The sequence below is a fragment of the Myotis yumanensis genome, unplaced genomic scaffold (genome assembly GCF_028538775.1).
Source record: "Myotis yumanensis isolate MYYU_CA2020_CCGP unplaced genomic scaffold, mMyoYum1.0.hap1 SCAF_18, whole genome shotgun sequence".
In the NCBI taxonomy this organism is placed as follows: domain Eukaryota; kingdom Metazoa; phylum Chordata; class Mammalia; order Chiroptera; family Vespertilionidae; genus Myotis; species Myotis yumanensis.
The window spans coordinates 12,042,223-12,065,906 of NW_027223769.1; positions in this window are offsets into that span (position 1 = coordinate 12,042,223).

The following is a 23,684-nucleotide window of genomic DNA, read 5'->3' on the forward strand; positions in this document are numbered from 1 at the left end:
ACCACCCCCTCTATTTCATCCCCTCGCTGCAGTGAGCAGTCATGGGGCCTTGTTTGTTTCCCCGTTGTACTGTCTTTTGTGCAATGTGGTGAAAACAGTGCTTTGAACATTTCACCCAGTTTTCTGGTTTTTCACAGCGAAGGGTAGATCCCTGTTTCTCCATATTGGCCAGAGTCAGATGTCAAAAACTCAGTAAAATTTCCAGAAGAGTTTTTTGGTCTAATGTAGGGATGGTCATTTTTTATTTCCACATTTTAAATAACAACCCTAGCCTGACTGGCATGGCTAAGTGGGTGAGCATCAACCTGTGAACCAGGAGGTCACGGTTCCATCCCCAGTCAGGGAACGTGCTCAGGTTGCAGGCTCATTCTCCAGTTGGGGGCATAAAAGAGGCAGCCGATCATGATTGATGTTTCTCTCTGAAATCAATAAAAAAATATATTTTTAAAAACCCTGCCGAAACTGGTTTGGCTCAGTGGATAGAGCATCAGCCTATGGACTGAAGGGTCCCGGGTTCGATTCCGGTCAAGGGCATGTGCCTTGGTTGTGGGCACATCCCCAGTGGGAGATGTGCAGGAGGCAGCTGATCGATGTTTCTCTCTCATCCATGTTTCTAACTCTCTATCACTCTCCCCTCCTCTCTGTAGAAAATCAATAAAATATATTTTAAAAAAACCCTAAAAGTCATTACCCTCTAATATCATTTTATCAAATAACTAGTGGCCTGGTGCACGAAATTTGTGCACAGGGGGGTGGGAGGTGTTCCTCAGCCCGGCCTGCACCCTCTCCAATCTGGAACCCCTCGAGGGATGTCTGACTGCCAGTGTAGGCCAGATTGGGCCTACACTGGCAGTCAGACATCCCTCTCACAATCCGGGACTACTGGCTCCTAACCTCTCGCCTGTCTGCCTGCCTGATTGCCCCTTACTGCTTCTGCCTGCCAGCCTGATTGCCCACTAACTGCTCCCCTGCCAGCCTGATTGATGCCTAACTGTTCCCCTGCCGGCCCAATAACCCCCAACTGCCCTCCCCTGCCGCGACCCGCCTCCTCTGCCGGGACCCACTTCCTCCGCGCCGCATGGAGCCATGGGACCCCAGGCCTCAGTGTGAGGAGCAGCCGCCAGGCCCCACCTCTGCTGTATATGTGGTCAAGTTGTGGTGGCCATCTTTTGTGATGGCCATCTTGTGGCAGCCATCTTGTGATGACATCGCGTGCAAGGGTCACCTAGGCTTTTATTAGTATAGATAAGAAGTACATAATATCAGGACAAATGGCATTTCTCCTAAGGTAGGACAGCTCTGGATCTTACATCAATTTATAAACTCTCTGCAAGTTCCTTATTTAAACACAAACTATAAAAATTTTTCATAGGTTGACATTCAAGGACAATATTGATTAGAGATGATGGAGATACAATGCCTGGCAATAAGAGGTTTAAAACATTGTTGTTATTGTTAGATGTGTGTATTTGAAGCTGACGTGAGCCTGACCCTCCCATGTGTGGCCCTGGCAGAATTAAAGGCAGGTCTTCTGCTTCAGGAGCAGTTGGATGTACGGAGGGAGGGGGTGGCACTGTCAGAGACAGACACTCAATCTCCGAGGCAGCAGGCAGCGACCTCCACACACCTCTGGATGTGCCTAGGCAAGCACTTTATATCATTACCACATCAAAGTCTCAAAAAGACCCTGTAACCGGTAGGAGGCCCCCACCTTGAGAAGGGAGTTATCTTGTTAACATAACTGCCTCCAGACATTGCCAGATGTCTCCTGGGGCAGGGCTGGCAGCTTTAGCAAACAAAACTATAGGAGGAGGCTCCGTTAAATTTGAATTTCAGATAAACAGCAAATAAATTTAGTATAAGTGTGTCCCAAGCAATATGTGGGATACACTTATGCCTCCCCAACCTTTGTATATGTTATCTGATAGCCCTAAAAATTGCCCCCGTTAAGAAACCCTGCTCTCGAACAAGTCTCTCAGCCTTGCTAATTGCACATCTCCAACTGTAAACAATTGTGGCTCCTTTATAAATGATACACACATGCTAGTCCGTGGTGACACTGTAGGCCAGTATGTGTATGTGGTTAAAAGAATGATATTCAAAGTCCATAGAAGTTTTCATCTTTTCTTCGCACATCCTAGTGGGGCATCTGTTCACCCCATGGGACACCTCCGTTCAGTAACAACCCCAGCACCTGGACGATGCAACCTCCAGGGGCACCTTCTGACTCCTTGGTGGTTTCAGAAAAGAATTGTTCTCCTGACACTGATTTCCCCCTGGAACCACTGCAGCTCTTGGCTGTTACCAATTCTGGGTTGACTCAAGTCATTCTTGTGTCTGTTCTTTCGGCAAGTATTCCTGGGCCCCACGTGTGCCAAGGCTGGGTCCTGGGATCGAGCGGTGAACAGAAGACCCCTGCAGCCCAGGCCTGATATCCCAGAGGCAGGACAGACCCTAAATACTAAATAGGTAAATGAAGTGCTGGCTGGGGTTGCGTGCCCCAAGGAAAACAGCCAGGTAAGCGGTAGCGGGGGACAGAAGACATGAGGCGGGGGGGCCGGGGGGGGCCTGTGAGCAGAGCCTGAATGGAGTCCAGGAGCGAGCGGACAATGATGGGTTTGGGCAGAAGGTCCCCACCCAGAGTGCTAGGATGCCCACCTGGGCAGAAGGGAAGGGCAGGCAGGCAGGAGGGGTGGGGACCTCTCTGGCCACAATTTGGAGAACTGACTGCGGGGCCAGGGGGATTGGGAGACCTGTCAGCAAGCCAGGGCAATGATCCAGGTGAGAGGAGGGGCTTGGACCGGGGTACAAATGAGGGAAGCAATGACCAGATTTTGCATCTATCTTTAAAATGCTGCCAGAGGCCCTACTGAAGGACTGGATGTGGGCACGAAAGAGAGGGGGATGGAGTCCAGTCTGATCCCAAGGCTCTTGGCTCAAGAGAGTGGGAGCATGGGATTGCTCAGGAGGGGAGCTCGTGGGAGGAGCGGGAGTGGGCAGGCGGTTGGAGGCGGGATTGGGGATGAAGAGGGCAAACAGTTTCCGGGGAGAACGGGTTCCTCTGTATCAGCGTTCCTCCCCTTCCTCAGAAATAGAATAGGCGGGCATGTGAGAGGGAGCTGCTGACTTAAAGTACTGCACTAGGTTACCCACGGCGTCTTGATTATTGATCCCATCATGATTACTGTGCAGAGCTGAGGAAGGAAGCAAAGCAGGAGGAGATGGCACGACAAGGAAGTATAGCAATGACCACGGAATGAGCAGGAAACTGTAGCGCTTTCCCGTCTCTTACCTTGGCCTCCAGCCTCACAACAGCTCCGTTACCACCCCCACGACAGTTACAGGAAATGAGGCGGAGAGAGGGGACTTGCCCTGCATCACACGGCAGGTTAGCAGCTGAACTAAAACCAGGACTCAGACCTCTCTCTCCCGCTGGGGCTCCATACCCCACACCCAACACAATTCCTTTTAAAGGCAACAATGGAAGCCCAAGGAAAGATGCTCAATATAACAGTCATGAGGGAAACACGAATACAAAATTACTTCTCTGCATCCCATTCTTTGGCAAAAGTCCCAGGGAGGAGCCCCTGCACGGGATGGCCAAGAACAGAGACACTGAAGAGACTGGGCTCTCGAGGCTGTGCACGTCACCAGTGGACATGCCACACGGTGCAACCTCTTTCAAAAATGGCTCAGCAGTTTCTTATGACATTAACTATACTCTTACTGTACAACCCAAAGCCGCCTGCAAATATGAATGGAGCATTGGCAAGGAGTGGGAGAGAGGAGCAGTAACATCGGTCTGAGCACAAAGCTCAGAGCAGCTCTAGTCACGGCTGCCAAGAACTGGAACCTGCCCAGGCAGCCTTCAGCAGGTGGCTGGATAAACCAATGTTCGTGCGTCTGAATCGCGGACTACCACTCAGCGATCAAAGGAGCAAACCACTGATGCCTGCAACAGCCTGGCCGTCGGATGCATTGTGACAAGTGAAGGAAGACAGACTCAAAGGGTTGCATTCCGGATCATTCCATTTTGATGACGTTCTGGAAAAGGCGAAACTAATCTCTGTGACAGAAATCAGATGGGGGCTGCTAGGGGCTGGCGGATGGAAAGCGGTTGACTACAAAGGCCGCGAGGGAGTTAGCGGTGGGGGTGATGCAACCTTTCTGGATCCTGATTGTGATGCTGGATACACAACTGCATGCATTTGTCGAAACTCCGAACAGCATGGCAAAAGGGTGCGTTTTACTGATGTAGATTATATCTCAACACACCTGACTTAAACAACAACAAAAAGGGGACCAAATCCCTCTGCAGACGTGTCAATATCTTCTCATTACTCTTTGGGTAAAATGCAAACTCCTTTCTGTTGCCTGTGAGCCGAGCATGACCTGGCCTGCCTCCTCCTTTTTGTCAGTTTCCTGGTCCTTGAACATACCCAGTCCTTCAGAGACTCGGGGATCGTGCATACTTTGTTCCCCACCCAGAATGCTCTTCCTTCCTCCCCTCCCCACACCTTCCTTCTCAAGCTTCAGACTTCAGTCTTCCCACCACCTGCCAGAGGAGCCTCCTGTCTTATCAGACTTCGGTCTTTCCCTTCATCACAAGTTGCCATCACAGTTTCATTTAGCTGTTTCCCTGTTAGTCACCTGTCTCTCCCACGCGTGTGTCAGCTCTAGGGGGACACACAAAACGCCTTAAGCTCATCATTGATACCCGGCCCTTATCATGGTGCTTGTCACATGATAGGTGTTCAATAAAATTAATGAATAAGTGAATGAAGAATGAATGAAATGAATGAAGTTCTAGAGCAGGGTCCTCGAACTACGGCCCGCGGGCCACATGCAAATACAAATATTGTATTTGTTCCCGTTTTGTTTTTTTACTTCAAAATAAGATATGTGCAGTGTGCATAAGAATCTGTTCATAGTTTTTTTTTAAACTATAGTCCAGCCCTCCAACGGTCTGAGGGACAGTGAACTGGCCCCCTGTTTAAAAAGTTTGAGGACCCCTGTTCTAGAGAAAAGTAACAGACAAAATTGCTGCTCTAGATCCCATTCTTTGGCAGAAGAAACAAGGCTATAAAAAAAGAAGTTACCTAGATTTCTCAAGACCCCATGCAAGGCAACGTAGCCACACACTGGGCCATCCCGGCCAACAGAGGAGTGAGTGACACTGAATCCTACCTGTCACAGCAGTGGGCCCTGGATTTCTGCTCAAAGCCTGTTGTCAGCCTGAAAAATACAAAGGGGAAAAAAACCAGTTAATAACTGCCTAGAGTCTAGGCTTTCCCAACCGCCTCGCCTGGCTTTGCTCAGCCTAAAATCACTCGAAATGTGCGGCCAAGTTCAGTGCCCGCTCAAACACCAGAGCTGCCGAGTTTCTGCCCAAACGTCAGTCTTTTGAAGTCGAGGTTCTGTTAACATTTGGCTCAAAACAACAGGCTCAGTAAGAGGCTTATAAAAAAGATTTAAAATGCTACCCAGGCACCAGTGAGTTCTCACAAAAGTCTATATTTTGATGAGCAACGTGTCAATGAATTAGCTACACATGGCTTCCATTCCCTGGAAACACTTAAAGGGTGGCTGGGAGAGGTGGGGCCCAGGGAGAGGGATCTTTGGGGCCGAACGTCAGTGCAGGTTTTGCCAGAACCCCAGTGCTGGGAGGGGGAAAATAGTTGAAGACATCTGGCTGACATAAAAACGTGGCTGCGTTCATCCTTCCTCCAAGCAAATATTATTCTCATTAAAACATAATCAGACCATCTATTGGGAGGAGCAAGTCATCCTGGAGAGCCGCGCAAAGAATCCCTTTTGTTACACAACAGCTGCGCTCTCCTTGGGCTGAGGAAGGAAGCGCAGACCCCACCACCACCACCACCTCCACGTGGCCTGGCTCTGGCCCAGCACGGCTCCCTCCAATGACTGCTGAGACTCCCATCCAGGGCCATGGCTCTTCCCTTCCAGTTAGGTCTTGGGGTGGACCTTCCTCCTGCTGGGAACCACCTTCCCACATTCTCAGCCAGAGCCGGGCCGGAGGTTTCAACGCAGGAGGAGCATTACACCGTGTGAGTGCTAATTCATGCGCCAACTTGGCGAGGCTCTGGTGCCCAGTTTGGTCGAACACCAGTCTTGATGTCGCTGCGAAGGTATTCAGTGGATGTAGTCAGCATCCACTCCGCTGGCTCTGAGGAAGGGAGGTTATAGGTGGGTGGGCCTCATTTAACCAGTTGAAGTTCTTGAGAGAAAAAAAACAAGATTTTCCAAAGAAGAAGTTCTGTCTCAGGACTCTGAATCCTGCCAGTTGTCAGCTGTTGGCCTGCCCTGCAGATTTCAGACGTGCTAGCCCCACAATCCTTCAAATGAAAATATCTCTCAGATGATAGAAAGATAGATAGATAGAAAGATGATAGATGTTAGATGGGAGATGAGATGAGATGAGATGAGCTAGATGATAGATATCCTATTGGTTCTGTTTCTCTGGAGAACCCTGGCTGATACACAGAGAAAGCAAAATTCTACCAGCCCCACAAAGCTAGCCCTTGAAACACCCCTCAATCAAGTGGTAGTATACACTAGTGATTAGAAATGCAGACTCTGATTTACATGAGGTTCTGGAACAGGCAAAACTAACCTATGATGAAAGAAACCAGGACAGTGGTTGTCTCAGTGGGGGCGGCGAAGCAGGGGTTGACTGTAAATGAGGGACTTTCCTGGGTGACGGGAAAGTTCCAGGTCACACACGGAAGGCGTTTCACGGATGTTTGCTTCTGTCAAAATTCGGAGAATAGTACACCCAAAGTTTGTGCATTTCATTGCATGGGAATTTTATTTAAAACCATAAACAAATATTGAACTGTAGTTGATGAAATGTTGGCTCAAGTGTTTAGGGGTGAAGGCAATTGTTTTTTTGAAATGCATACAAAAATAAGATGGATTTGCTGATGAATAGAAAGATGGAAAGATGGCTAGACATGATAAAGTGATTGCAGTTCTATGTTAATGATGGAATCCGGTGGTGGGTAAGTAAGTGGCTATTTGCTGTAAATTTATTTTAACTTTCCTGTGTGTTTGAAGTTTTTCATAATAAAATTCAGGAAGAAAGAACAAATGCAGGCTATGAGGCCAGCCCATCTGTTATGATCCTGCCTGTGCCCCTACACCAGCTGTGGGACCTTGGTCAGCTTCCTCACCTCTCTGTGCCTCAGTTCCCCCAACTAAAAATGGTGAGTGCTGGCAGCGCCCCCTCTGGGCTCTGTGTGGGTTACAGAGCTAATGTGCACAGAGCACTGGGCCTAGTGCCGGCACAGCAAGCGCTCAATCATCAGCGTTCTGACAGTCCTTTCCTCCTAAAACTCTAGGGACTGAGAAGTTGGGATTTGACTTGGTTACACAGCTCAAAAGCCTGGATTTCCAAAGCTTCTGAATGTGGGACTCCTGAGTGAGCGCCTCACTGAAATGGTAAATAGGAGAAAAAGTCAATCTTGCAGCAACACCCTCATTCAATTACCTTCGCTAAGCACCAGGGGACACCAAGCTCATAGGGACCTGGATGAATACTAGTAAGACCAGTCATGGTCACCTGGGGCAGCGTGAGCCAAGGGCTGGGGGAACCCATGGCAGCCGGAGGTGTATTCTATATGCACAGGCGATGGGCGGCCTCCTGGGGGAGGTATTCAGTTGATGGGCATGGGTCCTAGATTGGAAAAAAGGTCTGTGTGAGGCAAGGTTCTTGTCCACAGGTGTGGTGGGTCTCAGCTGCCTTCAACCTGCTCAGTCAATCTGGAAGCTGCATTTGGTATAGAACATGATCCTGTCTCACTGAAAGGGTCCCTGGCCAGCCCTGGCTTCCACGGGTAAAGTGCCCTGTCCATTCACAAAGGATCCCACAGACCACCATTCAGAACCCCAACGTCCATCTGTTTCCTAGCAAGGGTTTGGGAGGTTTATATTGACACACTCTTGGTTTCTCATCCACTTTCTCTGATGAACAGGAGCTCACAGAGCCACAAAACAGTGTGGAATGAGCTAGCCAACCATGAGATTGTATTGTAATGAGCCAGGAGAACATGCTTCAGACTTAGAAAAGGAGAAAACTAGCCTTTAAAGCATCAGTGATGCCCTCATTAATCACTACATTTAATCCACTCTCATCCATCCACCGTGCACTCACCCGTTGATGCACGCACCCAGGATCAGCCATCCATCCATTCGCCCATCCATCCACCCATCCTTCCATGCACCCCTCCATCCATCCAACTTTAAAGAACCTTACATTGCTAAGACCTTGCTACTTGCTGGGTTTACAGAGTTACAATATCTGGCATAGAGTAGGCACTAAGTATTTGTTGGATATTTGGATGAGGTAAATAATGAACAAACATGAGTAAGATATCTGTGTATCCTTAAGAAGCAAGGAAAACAAAGGGAACAAAAGAATAATGCCACAGATGGGATGTTATGCAACCAGAGGGACAATATAACTTATCAAGCAAACCAAGACACGAGGGAGAATAAAAGGCAGCACTTAAAATAAGTTTAAGCCCTGCCGGTGTGGCTCAGTGGTTGAGTGTTGACCCATGAACTGTTGATTCTCTGTCAGGGCATATGCCCAGGTTGCAGGCTCAATCCCCAGTAGAGGGTATGCAGGAGGCAGTTGATCAATAATTCTCTCTCATCGTTGAAGTTTCTATCTCTCTCTCCCTCTCCTTTCCTCTCACTGAAATCACTAAAAAAATATTTTTAAAAATAAAAATAAGTTTTAATATATACACTTTTGGAAATATCTATTTATTGTCTGACATTTTTTTTTAATATATATTTTATTGATTTTTTACAGAGAGGAAGGGAGAGAGAGAGTTAGAAACATCGATGAGAGAGAAACATCGACCAGCTGCCTCCCGCACATCTCCCACTGGAGATGTGCCCGCAACCCAGGTACATGCCCTTGACCGGAATCGAACCCGGGACCCTTCAGTCCCCAGGCCGACGCTCTATCCACTGAGCCAAACCGGTTTTGGCAATTGTCTGACATTTTTATTTTCTTTATTGGTGGACCTATAAAATAGGTCTATTTAAACCATTATCAAAAATAAATTATGCAAGCATATCTGCCTCTAACACTATGTCACTGGTATTTTTTAAAGAATTTGTTTTCATTAATTATCAGTTTTCTTTTTCTTAAATTGTTCTCAGTCTTCTTCAGTGTTGAACTTTGTCATTGATAAATTGAAAAATGTTGAAACCTTTGACTGATTGTGTAAAGTGTAATATTTTATTGAGAAAATACTCTTTTTTTAAGTTCTGGACACGTATAAGTAGTCTTGTATACTTTCCTTTTTATTAATTTTTTAAAGAATAGTTTATTGATTCTTAGAGAGAAAGGAAGGGAGAGGAAGAGAGAGAGAAACATCAATGTGAAAATGAAACACCAACCCATCGCAGCCTTCCCCATGGCCCTTACCACCCACAACCCAGGCATGGACCCCGGGCGGGAATCGAACTGGCCACCCGGCCAGCATGAGAAACTGCTCTTCTTATCAGCGGTGTGCAGTACGATAAGACCTGGTAAGCTCAGAGGATATTTGACTAAAGTGGAGGGTTTTCTCCATTCTGATTTCCCATGTGGACTCCTGTGGCTATTGCAGCCTGGATATCTGAGCAGGTGCTGTCTGTCTCCATTCAGAGAACGTCTCATCAACAAATATTCCATAAGCCAAAACTCATCAACTTGGGATTCTTTTGAAATGTTTCGAAATCTTGGGCTGTCTCAACTACATTCTATTTGAGTAGAGAATATACTAGTAAATGTACCCAATTAAAAAATGTGAACTTCATCAGAAGATTCTTTAAGCCCAGGACATTCCAGAGCAAGACTGTGGCACTGCCCGGGAAGCCGACCCCAGGTGCCAGCCTCTGCCCCTCCCCGGCTCTGGTAGGGCAGCGTTTCAGCATCTTCCCATGAAGCACTTCATCAAAAGGTTCAGGGACTGAATTTTTCTAGTACAACATTCACTGAAAAACTTGAAGTTTCCAGTAAATTTTGAACAAAATGCAAACAAAATGCAAGGACCCGTTCGCAAAGCAATTCAAAGCCATTGTGGGCCACAGGCTCTGACCATTCTGCACCCACAGAGGGCAGACAGCCCAGGAGAGAGCAGGGGCTGCCGGCTTAGGCTGCTTCTGCTCCTTACCGCCATGTGGGCTTCATCACACAGATTTGTGGTCTCGTTTCTCTACTTAATAGTTCTACGTTTGGACAACCTCGGCTTCTATTGTGATTGGGAGAATATTCTGATGCAATTATTGCTTGTGGGCAGCATTGATTCCAAGCATATTTCTGCCTCATAGATGTCCCAACTCAGCAAAAATACTGTTTTTACTATGCCACCAAAATTTGAATTTATGTTAACTCTGCAAAAACAAATCATTGTACCTTCAGCATTGAACTTTTAACTGAATCAAAAAAAGTTTTTATATTTCCTAGGCTCCCTACTGCCCCTGTCAGCCGGGGGTTCCCTGTGTCCCGCAGGCCACTGGTGGGGATGGCACAGGGCCCAGGACCCGGAGGCTGGCAAGGCAGCGGGCTCCACACCCTAAGAAAATTTCATTTTTAAATCCTTAAATTCTAGTTGGATCCTCTTGTCCACCATAGTCTCTGGGCCTGAGATTTGCTGCTTCTTTGCTTAAAAGGGAGATCAGTGAGTGTTAGAGGCAACTAGCTAACGCCTGGCCGTTCTCCCCTGGTCACAACCACGGTACTAGAAAGACTAGGAAGCCGGTTCCTTTCTGTGGTTTCCAAGGCACGTGGATGCTGCGCACGTAAAGTCAGCACGTGGAGGGGATGTGGGCAACCCCAGGAGTGGGCACTTGAAGAAAATGACCTGCCAGGGGGAAAGCAGGGCCCTGGCTGGTGTGGCTCAGCTGGTTGGAGTGTCGTCCTGTGCACCAAAGGGTTGTGGGTTCAGTCCCCAGTTGGGGTGCATACAAGAGGCAGCTGTCTCACATGGATGTTTCTCTCTCTCTAATAAAATTTTTTGAAAATTTTTTTTTTTTTAAAAAGGCAAAGCAGCTTACCCCAGGCCACCTGGCCATGGTAGAACCAGAACCTACTTGTCCTCCCGCCACAGGCTGCCCGGGGCGACCAGAGGCGGCCTCGCCTCTGCCATCCAGTCGTGAGCCTTGGAGCTCCTGCGTGCAAAGGGGACACCCCAGCTTTGGGAGATGACAGCTTTGCCCCCCACTGCTCATGACAAGGTATGGAGACTGCTGGCTGCTCGGTAGAGATAAAAAGCGATTGCCCAACAGGAAACATGAAACATCCCTTAGAATACAGCAAATAATTTTAAATTATAGGAAGAATGTTAAAATAAATATTTAGAGGTTTTGATGAAATGCAGCTCTGTTTTGAAGGAAAATGAGAAGCTGAAAAAAACAGGCTCAACTGCTATTTTTGCTTCATGAAGCCGAGTTGGATGCAAGAACATGTGGGGAGAAGCCATCCTTTCTGCCCCACCTACCCCCCAAACCACGATTCCATATTCATTGATTCAGTCCTTTCTTTGCCTGTAGCTCCCACAGTGAGCACACCTGTCCCCCCGCAACTCTGGGGACAGTGGGCAGACAGCCATGCCCCTCACAGGTGCCAGGACGACATGATGGCCAGCCCCCATGGGCTCTCCTAAAAGGCCAGGCACTGCTGGGCACAAACAGGCATCCGCTCTCCCTCCTGTCCACAGTATCCACTGTATACAGCGCCCATGCCCACACCCTGAGGAAACAGGCCAGTGGGGGTGAGAGCCCAGCCCAGCGTCAGCCCTTGCTGCCTCTGCACAGCCCCCTCCCCTCAGGTACAGCCCAAGCCACCAGGGCCGTCCAGGGACCAAGGCCCAGGCTGTTTGCTCCGGAGCCTCCTCCTGACAGGGCAGGGCAGGGCAGGGCAGCGGGCAGGTACGGCTCCCGCAGAGGAGCGGGGACAGGCCAAGTGGACGGGTGGCAGGACCAGCTCCCTGGGATGGAGTCAGGCCAGTGGGAGGCAACGGAGGGCTTGCATATTATACTGGAGGAAAGGAGTCAGGTGAGGAAGGTGCTACAAAAGTCCCTCACTAGCAGACGGAGGGAGGGACAGAGTGCACAGGAAGAGCCAGGCCCCAGGGGCCACACCTGACACTGACTAGTGGCCATTCAGCAAGGCCCCAGGGTCCTCACCAGCTGCCAGCACTCAGCAGTGACCAGGACAGCCAGTCCCCGCCCTCACAGGGATGTACGAGCCCGAAATGACAACAGAGAGCCAAGAGGCACTGACATAGGGACTGCAGGGCTGGGGCTGCCTGACCCAGAGTGGCAGGGGCTGCAGGGGACTGTATCTTGGAAGAAGATGTGACAGGCCAGACTGACACACCGTCCTGGTCAGCTGACACACCTCGCCGGCTTTGTGGGGACCCTGGTCAAGGAGGGCTGCCCAGGGGGAGGACCTGGACTCTTCCTCATCAGCCCCGCGTTGGACTAACTCAGGCTTTCCCAGCAGTGCACACACTGTGCTATCTGGTCCCTGAGAGGGTCTGCATGTGTGGTCACGAAGAGAGCCGGAATTGAGGGCCTCGGATGGGGAGCAGATGGGGAGCCTCTGAGAGAAGGACACTGCCCATCCTCGAGGGACGAGAACCTGCACCTGATGGGGCAGCAGAGGCTGTAGCAGCAGCTCAGGTGGAAGGATAATTCACCAGGACGCTATCTAATTAATTTTGCGTGTGACTTTACACAGGAAGTAGAATTCGGTGCAAGCAGGGTTCCCAGAGTATGAGAAGCAGCTTAGAATTCAGGTCTTCCCTGCGGCCAGAGGCATGGTGTCACCATGTGAAAAGCAGTGGCACCCACTCTGCCCCAGGAGGTGGGACAGGGAGGACATGGGTTCCCATTCACGGAGGCTCCATCGAGTCCAGCTGCACAGGGCGTTCTGGTAGAGAGAATGTGGGAAGGCCAGGCCTCTGGAAATTGCTGAGAAAGCCCTCGGGGGAGGGTGGGGGTTTCAGCCTCAGCCCCAGCCCACAGCAGAGCAACACAAGTGCGGTCCTGAGCCGGCACTGGCAGGTGGACGCCACCCATAGGCGCTGGCTGCCTGGGTGCCCTCACACACTTCACCAAGGATTCCAGAAGCCTGAGGACGAGCCAGGCTCTGGAGGGAAGAAATGCCTCCTGCAGCTGCTCCGCAGGCCACAGGGCCCAGTGAGAAGATCTGGGCAAAGGGGCCTCCCTGGAAACCACGGTTTGGGGCCATGTTTTCTCCAAGCCTTTGTTACCAAGGACATTTTGTTCCAAGCCCCTACCCCTCACCTGAGATCATCGTCCATCTTCGTGAAAAGACGAGTCATTCTTTCCATGCCTGCTGGCCAGGTTGGGTGTGATGGGCCAGGTCCTGCTGGCATGGCAAGGGCTGGGAGGAGTGAAGCCCCCCACTCCCACCCCCACCACAGCCCCTGCCTCCAGCCTGTGGCTCCGTAGCACTGCACTCCTTCCAGGAGAGAACAGCCCGCCCTCTGCACCCACACTGTCTTCCTCATCACCACATCCTTGCACAATGCCTGCGTGCCTTCTAGGTGCCAGGCCATGTATAGGAAGCTCTTCACGTGAGTTATTCCACTTAACCCTCGGAATAGCAATAGGACGCTCGCATTAATTTTTATCCTGAGTTCAAAGATAAAAGTCTGATGCTCTGAATCCTCATATGTATGGTCCATTGATTTTCAACAAGATTCCAAGACAATGCAGTGGGGAAAGGACAGTCTTTTCAACAACTGGTGCTGACAGCTGGACACCCACATGCAAATGAATAAGGTTTGAGCCCTACAAAGCAGCACATACAAATATTAACTCGAAGAGACCTTAATGTAAGAGCTAAAACCATAACTCTTAGCAGAAAGCAAATCTTCATGACTTTGGACTGGGCAGTGGTTTCTCTTTTTATGGCAATGGTTTCTTAGATACGACACCAAAAGCCCAACAAGAAAATAAAAAATGGATGTACTACACTTAGTCAACATTTAAATTTTTTATGCAAATGACATCATTAACAGTAAAAAGACAGAGGGCAGTGACTCGGCAATCCAGAAACACATTTCTTGTGGGGCAGTGCACCAACCAAAAGGAACAACTTTTCATGGACAAGCTAAATTGGCATCCAAGAGCAAGGCTCCTGGCTTCGAGCTCAAGATGGCAGAGTTAAGAAGTTCCTGAGAAGATGGCGGCGATATAGGCAGACGCGTCCCAGGTCTTGTCCCGGAGCAAACGGAGTAAGCAGCTGAAACTAATAACACCCACCCCGAATTGGCAAATTTACTCAGCTGGTGAGACGGCTTGCAGCCTGGAAGGGCAGACCTCCCCTGGAAAGGTTAAAAACCAGGGATCTGGGCAGGAAAGTTTGCCAGACCTGAGCCCAGAGGGTCGGAGGGAGACCGCATGGCAGACAGCCGCGTCTCTTGGGACAGACACAGACCCTGACCAGGGTAAGGAGTTCCGCGGGTTTGCTGGCGCCAGGAGATTTGAGATTTGGATTTTGTGATTGCGGAGAACTGAGACTAAAGGGGGCATCCTGAGGAACTGATCAGACCATGCAGTGCCCATAAGAGAGGAGCGTTTCCCAGACCATGCAGTGCTGGTAAGAGGAGCGTTTCCCAGACCGGTAAGAGGAGCATTTCCGCGGCCGGCCGGCGTTTGTCTGTTTCTTTGTTTTCACTGAACCCTGCTCATAGGACAGTTCGGATACAGACACTCACCTGTGCTGAAGAGAGGGTGAAGGTGCAGACGAGGGGAATCTGGGGAGAGGCTGAGGAAAGAGGGGGAGCCGGAGGAGGTGGCAGCGAATTGAGTGCTGAGACCCCCCTGGGCCCAGGACTGGGGCAGCCATTCCTCCAGAGGGTGGAATTCCTCCCCCCAGCCCCCCAGGCAAGGAGCACAGCCACACCCAGATTCCACCCTGTATGAGATAAAGGACTAAAACAAGCTGATTAGTCCCTGGGAGTTACCAGGGTCTGGCCTATAGAGGGATTTTCAGTCCCACCAACAACACAGAGCAGGGTAAGGATTAAAAAAGGATAGAGAAGCTGTATAGCCTCAGAGGCCAACCCAAAAACACTGCCACCCAGAGGTTGAGCCACAAACTGACTCTTAGGGTAATACAAATTAAGGCAGACTGGATCACAAATACGGCCTGCTTTAAAATCAGGACTGTGATTTACAACACGGAGGAACAGTGTAATGCAGGCAAATTCAACACTCTCCTAAATACCTGGCAGGACTAAGGCGAACCAGGCTGAAGAGTAGAAGAACCGAAAGACCATCACTACTGCAAATTTTTTCTTTTTCTTTTTCTTTTTAATTTTTTCACCTTTTTACTAAGAAACCAATTTTTTTTTCTCTCTTTTTCTTCTTTTTCCATCACCTGATTTTACCCTTTCAATTACCACATTTTTATTTTTAACCAGTATTATTACTCCTACCATTTTACCTTTTTTTAAAGTGCCATTTTATTTTCTCTTTATTTTCTTTTGGGATTAGTGTTCTCCATTCTATTTTCATCGTTCCTTTAGCATTAATTTTCCCTATCTCAATTCCACCTCTTTGCTAAAACCCTCTTCCTTACTTTTCCCCTTTTGGTGTCCTGTTTCTCTTACCCTATTCCTGCTCCAGACTTTCCCAATTCCCTCTTTTTACCCCCTGTCTAATTCCACCCTACTTATATATCCTATTTCCAATCTACTGCTCTAAATCCTTATACACCTATTCTTTATCCTTCTTCACTTTCCAACCATTTTTTTTCTCTCTTATCTTTCTATTGTTTTCTTGATTGTTGAATATATTGGGCTTTTTTTTTTTTTTTTTTTTTTTTTAATTTGTTTGTTTGTTTTGTTTTGTGTTTTTTCTTCTTTTTTAGGACTGGTTGTGAGGTTGTTTTTCTTTTTCTTTTTCTTTTTCTTTTTTTTTTCTGCTGGTTTTTCCCTTCCCTCCCCCACCCCACCCCAGTTATTTTTGTGCTTCTGTTTTCCCTTACCCCTCTGGATATTATTGGTGGTTTGTAGTTTGCATTCATCTCCAGGGATCTGTTGCTGGAATTTGTTGAGATTAGTGGCAGTTCTATTGGAGTTTGCTCCTCATACGGGGAGTCTCTTCCCCACTTCTACTTCATTCTCTTTTTTCGCTCTCTTTTTTTCCCCCCTCTTTTTTCCCAATTCTATTTTTGCACTCCTTTTTTGTTTGTTTTTTTCTTATTTTTCTTTTCTGTTCTCTCTTTTATCTTCTTCTCTTCTTTCTCCCTTATCCCCTAATTCTCTTAATTCGGGTGGTCACCTTTATTTGGAGTTATTAATATTGTGAATATACTTGTGTTCAGTGCCTGGTACGTTGTGCCTTGCTATGTTGTATTTTGTGCCTTTAAATCAACGCAGCAGATCCAAGCAACAGCAGCCCCCTGATCACCGCAGCCTCCTGATCACCACAGCCTCCTGATCACCACACCCTCTGTCTGTGGAACAGCAACTGTACGTGAAGCCTCCCCCCACCAGCCAGAAGAGCCAACACAGCTGTGAACAACACCCACCAGAGGAGCTGCTGCCAACTGGAAAGCAGCTGCTACCGCAACCGTCTGAGCAGCAACCACAACCCAAGGAGCCCCTGCCACCCAGGGAGCAGCCACTGAACACCTCAACATCTACATATGTCAGCGAGATCAAACATGGGTAGGCAAAGAAACCCCCAAAGGAAAGAAAAGGAGGACTCGCCAGAAAAGCAGCTAAGTGAGACAGAGATATGCAACATGACGGAAAAAGAATTCAGAATAAGGTTCCTAGAGTACATGCACCACATGTTCAAGAAGCAAGAAGAAACAGATGAAAAACTCAACTACTTATGCAAGAAGCTAGAAGAAACAGATGAAAAAATCAACAACTTAAGTAAGTCCCAAGAAGAAATGAAGAGTGACATAGCTTCAATAAAAAACTCCATTGAAAGTATCAACAGTAGACTGGGAGAAGCAGAGGACCGAATTAGTGAATTAGAAGACAAGGAAGCAAAACACACTCAAACTGTACGGCAAATGGAGAAAAAAATTAAAAGACAGGACGAGAGCCTAAGGGAGCTTTGGGACAACATGAAACGAAACAACATACGAATAATAGGGGTGCCAGAACAACAGAAAGATGAACATGGATTAGAAAACCTATTCGAAGAAATAATATCAGAAAACTTCCCTGAGGTGGGGAAGAAAAAAGTCACACAAGCCCAGAGAGTCCCAAACAAGGTGAACCCGAAAAGACCCACACCAAGACACATCATAATTACCATGGCAAATGTTCAGGATAAAGAGAGAATCTTACAGGCTGCAAGAGAGAGACGGAAAGTAACATACAAGGGATCTCCCATTAGATTATCAAATGATTTCTCAACAGAAACACATCAGGCCAGAAAAGAATGGACGGAAATCTACAAAGTGATGCAAAGCAAAGGACTGAATCCAAGAATACTCTATCCAGCAAGGCTATCATTCAAAATTGAAGGGGAAATAAGAAGCTTCACAGACAAAAAAAGTCTAAGGGAGTTTATCACCACCAAGCCAGCCATGCAAGAAATGCTAAAGGGACTGGTGTAAAAAGAAGAAATATCAAGCTCAGAAAGAAAACAGCCACACACACACACACACAAAAAGAAATGGCTACAAACAAATACCTTTCAATAATAACTTTAAATGTAAATGGACTAAATGCTCCAACCAAAAGACATCGAGTGGCTGAATGGATAAAAAAACATGACCCATACATCTGCTGTCTACAAGAGACCCACCTCATTAGAAGGGACTCACACAGACTGAAAGTGAAGGGATGGAAAAATATCTTTCACGCAAATGGAAAGGAAAAGAAAGCTGGGGTAGCAATACTTATATCTGACAAAGTACATCTCAAAGTGAAGGCCATAACCAGAGATAAGGAAGGCCACTTCATAATACTAAAGGGATCAATACAACAAGAAGATATAACCCTGGTAAACATATATGCACCCAATGCAGGAGCACCCACATACATAAGAAAACTTCTGGAAGATATCAGGGGAGAGATCGACAACAATACAATCATAGTAGGGGACTTTAATACACCACTGACATCACTGGATAAATCCGCTAGACAAAAACTCAGCAAAGAAACAGCAATCCTAAATGACTCACTAGATCAGATGGACTTAATTGACATCTTCAGAACACTTCACCCCACAGCTGCGGAATATACATTCCTCTCAGGTGCTCATGGGACATATTCAAAAATAGACCACATATTGGGTCACAAGCAAAGTCTCCACAAATTCAAGAAGATTGAAATCATAAAAAGCTTCTTCACAGACCACGATGGCATAATGTTAGAAATAAACTACAATAAAAACAACCCAAAATACTCAAACACTTGGAAGCTGAATAGCATGTTATTAAATATTGATTGGGTTACCGATGACATCAAAGAAGAAATTAAAAACATCCTGGACACTAATGACAATGAAAACACAACAATCCAAAACCTCTGGGACACAATGAAAGCAGTCCTGAGAGGGAAGTTTATAGCTCTACAGGCCTATCTCAAAAAACAAGAAAAAATGGTAGTCAATCATCTAACTCTACAACTCAAAGAATTAGAAAGAGAGCAACAAGAAAACCCCAGAGTGAGCAGAAGGAAGGAGATAATAAAGATTAGAGCAGAAATCAATGAAATAGAGACCAAAAAAACAATACAGAAAATCAATGAAACCAAGAGCTGGTTCTTTGAAAGGATAAACAAGATTGACAAACCCCTAGCCAGGCTCACCAAGAAGCAAAGAGAGAGGTCCCAAATAAACCAAATCAGAAATGATAGAGGCGAAATAACAACAGACCCCACAGAAATACAAATGATTGTTAAACAATACTACGAGCAACTCTACTCCAACAAACTGGACAACCTGGAGGAAATGGACAAATTCCTAGAAAAATACAACATTCCAAAACTCAATCAGGAAGAATCTAAAAACCTCAATAGGCCAATAACTATGGAAGAAATTGAAGCAGTCATCAGAAAGCTTCCAGCAAACAAAAGCCCAGGGCCAGACGGCTTCACAGGGGAGTTCTACCAAACATTCAAGGAAGAACTAAAACCTACCCTCCTCAGACTACTACAAAAAATTCAAGAGGAAGGAACGCTTCCAAGCTCATTCTATGAAGCCAGCATCACCCTAATACCAAAACCAGGTAAAGACATCACAATGAAAGAGAATTACAGGCCAATATCCCTCATGAACATAGATGCCAAAATCCTCAACAAAATCTTAGCAAATCGGATCCAGCAGTACATCAGAAGGATCATACACCATGACCAAGTAGGATTCATCCCAGAGATGCAAGGATGGTACAACATCCGTAAATCAATAAATGTGATACATCACATAAACAAATTGAAAGAAAAAAACCACATGGTCATATCAATTGATGCAGAAAAAGCATTCGACAAAATCCAACACCCATTTTTGATAAAAACTCTCAGAAAGGTGGGAATAGAAGGATCATACCTCAACATAATAAAAGCCATATATGACAGGCCCACAGCCAACATCATACTCAATGGACAAAAACTAACACCATTTCCCCTAAGAACAGGAACAAGACAGGGATGCCCACTCTCACCACTCCTGTTCAACATAGTACTGGAAGTATTAGCCATTGCAATTAGGCAAGAAGAAGGAATAAAAGGCATCCAAATTGGAAAAGAGGAAGTAAAACTGTCCTTATTTGCAGATGACATGATATTATACATACAAAACCCTAGAGACTCCATCAAAAAACTACTAGACTTAATACATGAATTTGGCAATGTAGCAGGATACAAAATTAACCCCAAGAAATCTGAGGCATTTCTATACACCAACAGTGAACTTTCAGAAAGGGAGATCAGAAAAACAATCCCATTTACCATCGCACCAAAAAAATTAAGATACCTAGGAATAAACTTAACTAAAGAGGTTAAAGACCTCTACTCAGAAAACTACAGGACGTTGAAAAAAGAGATAGAGGAAGACATAAACAGATGGAAGAACATACCATGTTCTTGGATTGGTAGAATCAACATCATTAAAATGTCCATACTACCCAAAGCAATCTATACATTCAACGCACTTCCCATTAAAATACCAATGGCCTTCTTCAAAGATCTAGAACGAACTCTCCAAAAATTCATCTGGAATAAAAAAAGACCCCGAATAGCTGCAACGATCCTGAGAAAGAACAAAGTAGGTGGGATCTCAATGCCAGATATCAAGCTGTATTACAAAGCCACTGTTCTCAAAACTGCCTGGTACTGGCACAAGAACAGACATATAGATCAGTGGAATAGAATAGAGAGTCCAGAAATTAGCCCGAACCAATATGCTCAATTAATTTTTGACAAAGGAGGCATGAACATACAATGGAGCCAAGATAGTCTCTTCAATAAATGGTGTTGGGAAAATTGGACAGACATATGCAAGAAAATGAAACTAGAGCACCAACTTACACCATACACAAGAATAAACTCAAAATGGATAAAGGACTTAAATGTACGACAGGAAACCATAAAAATTCTAGAAGAATACAAAGGCAACAAAATCTCAGACATATGCCAAAACAATTTCTTCACTGATACAGCTCCTAGGGCAGTTGAAACTAAAGAGAAACTGAACAAATGGGACTACATCAAAATAAAAAGCTTCTGCACAGCAAAAGAAACCATCAACAAAACAACAAGAAAACCCACCTCGTGGGAAAACATATTTGCCAACGTCATATCTGATAAGGGCTTAATCTCCAAAATTTATAGGGAACTCATACAACTTAACAAAAAGAAGATAAACAATCCAATCAAAAAATGGGCAAAGGATCTAAATAGACACCTTTCAAAAGAGGACATTCAGAAAGCCAAGAGACATATGAAAACATGCTCAAAGTCACTAATCATCCGAGAGATGCAAATCAAAACAACAATGAGGTACCATCTCACACCTGTCAGAATGGCCATCATCAACAAATCAACAAACGACAAGTGCTGGAGAGGATGTGGAGAAAAAGGAACACTTGTGCACTGCTGGTGGGAATGCAGACTGGTGCAGCCACTATGGAAGGCAGTATGGAGGTTCCTCAAAAAATTGGAAATGGAACTCCCATTTGACCCTGTGATCCCACTACTAGGAATATATCCCAAGAAACCAGAAACACCTATCAGAAAGGATATATGCACCCAGATGTTCATAGCAGCACAATTCACCATAGCTAAGATCTGGAAACAGCCTAAGTGCCCATCAGTAGATGAATGGATTAGAAAACTGTGGTACATCTACACGATGGAATACTATGCTGCTGTAAAAAAGAAGGAACTCTTACCATTTGCTACAGCATGGATGGAACTGGAGAGCATTATGCTAAGTGAAACAAGCCAGTCAATGAAGGAAAAATACCACATGATCTCACTCATTCATGGATAATAAAGACCATTACAAACTTTTGAACAATAATAGATACAGAGGCAGAGCTGCCTCAAACTGATTGTCAAACTGCAGTGGGAAGGCCAGAGAGAGTCGGGGGGCAGGAGGGAGGGGAGTAAGAGATCAACCGAAGGACTTGTATGCATGCATATAAGCATAACTAATGGACATAAGACACTGGGGGGTAAGGGAGGGTAGTGGTTTGTCAAGGGCGGGGGGGAGGGGGAAAGGATACTTATGTAATACCCTTTGTAATACTTTAAGAGGAAAATAAAAAAAAAAAAATAAATAAAAAAATAAAAAATAAAAAAAAAATAATAATAAAAAAAAAAAAAAAAAAAAAAAAAAAAGAAGTTCCTGAGCTCACCCCCCTCATTGACACCAAAACTACTTCATACAGAGCAGCTGTCTCTGAGAATGACCTGAAGACTCACTGGACAGATTTTCCACAACTACGGATATGAAGAAAAAGCCACCCTGCGATGGGTAGAGACTAAGCCCAGTCAGGATCCACCCTGTCCCCACTCCCAGGAGGTGACTCACAAGTGGGAGGGATATCACAACTGCAGAGGTTGTCCCCGAAGAGGGAGGGGTCCAAGCCCAGCCTGGGGCACCACCACTAGGAAGAGGAGCCCCCATAATATCTGGCTTTGAAAACCAGTGGGACTTACACTAGGGACAGCCAAAGAGCTGTAAGAAACCCAGGCTGCAGTCTTTCTCAATCTCAGCACAGAGACAGCAGTTTGAAAAGCACCTGGGTCAGCCCTGGCCAGGTAGCTCAGTTGGTTAGAGTGCCTTTCCAGTACGCCAAGGTTGAAGGTTTGACACCCAGTCAGGCCACATATAAGAATCAACCAATGAGCCGGAACTGGTTTGGCTCAGTGGATAGAGCGTCGGCCTGCGGACTGAAAGGTCCCGGGTTCGATTCCGGTCAAGGGCATGTACCTGGGTTGCGGGCACATCCCCAGTGGGGGATGTGCAGGAGGCAGCTGATCGATGTTTCTCTCTCATCGATGTTTCTAACTCTCTATCTCTCTCCCTTCCTCTCTGTAAAAAATCAATAAAATATATTTAAAAAAAAAAAAAGAATCAACCAATGAATGCATAGGTAAGTGGAACAACAATAGATTATTCTCATCCCCCCCTTTCTCTCCCTCCCTATCCTCCCTCCCTCTTCCTTCCCCTCTCCCGCTCTCTCAAATCAATATAAAAATAAAGAAAATCACCTGGGTCATTGGTGAAGGTGATGCACTGACTAATTTTAGGGTGTGTGCTAGAGGAACAAGGATCCATTGAAACTTTCTGCTCAGTCAAAAGTGCTGTTGGGCACCCTTATTTCCCCCATCTTGACTTTCCTCCACCTAGTTGGTCTGACCCAGGCAGGCACCTTAACCTTGCTGACACTGTTCACCCCATCCTGGCATTTCCTTGAGGACCCACCCAGGCTGTCACCACTCCAAGCAGCTCCTGCCCTGACACATCCGGTGGACATCTCAGTTGGCACCAACACTCAGCAGTGTGTCTGCAATAGTGTGTCTAGGCTCACAGCCAGCTATACCACAGGCCTGCCCTGTGCACCGATGAGCCCACAGCAGTTATGGCCAGGCCTCACAGCCATTGGGCCAGGGACCATCCTTGCCTGCCAGTGTGTCCACAATAGGAGGCCACACAAGTCCAGGGAACACCTGGCTCTGGTGACAAAGGGGATTCCACAACTGGGCCACACAGGACACCTTCTAAATAAGGCCACTGTTTCAAGACCAGGAGATGTAGTTGACCCACCTAATACCTAGAAACAAAGAGGCAAAATTAAGAGACAAAAGACTATGTTCAAACAAAGAAACAAGACAAAATCCCAGAAAAAGAACTAAATGAAATGGAGGTAAGCTGTCTTCTAGATAAAGAGTTCAAAGTCATAGTTATAAAGATGCTTATCAAACTCTGCAGACAAGTGGATAAACTCAATGAGGACTTCAACAAAGAGACTGAAATTACAAAAAGGACTGGTCAGAACTGAAGAATATAACTTAAGTGAAAAATATACTGGAGGGAATCAACAGCAGGTCAGATAATGCAGAAGAATGGACCAGCAACCAGGAACAGACGATAGTGGAAATCACCCAATTGAAGATCAAAAAGAAGAAAAAATTTTAAAAATGAGGATAGCG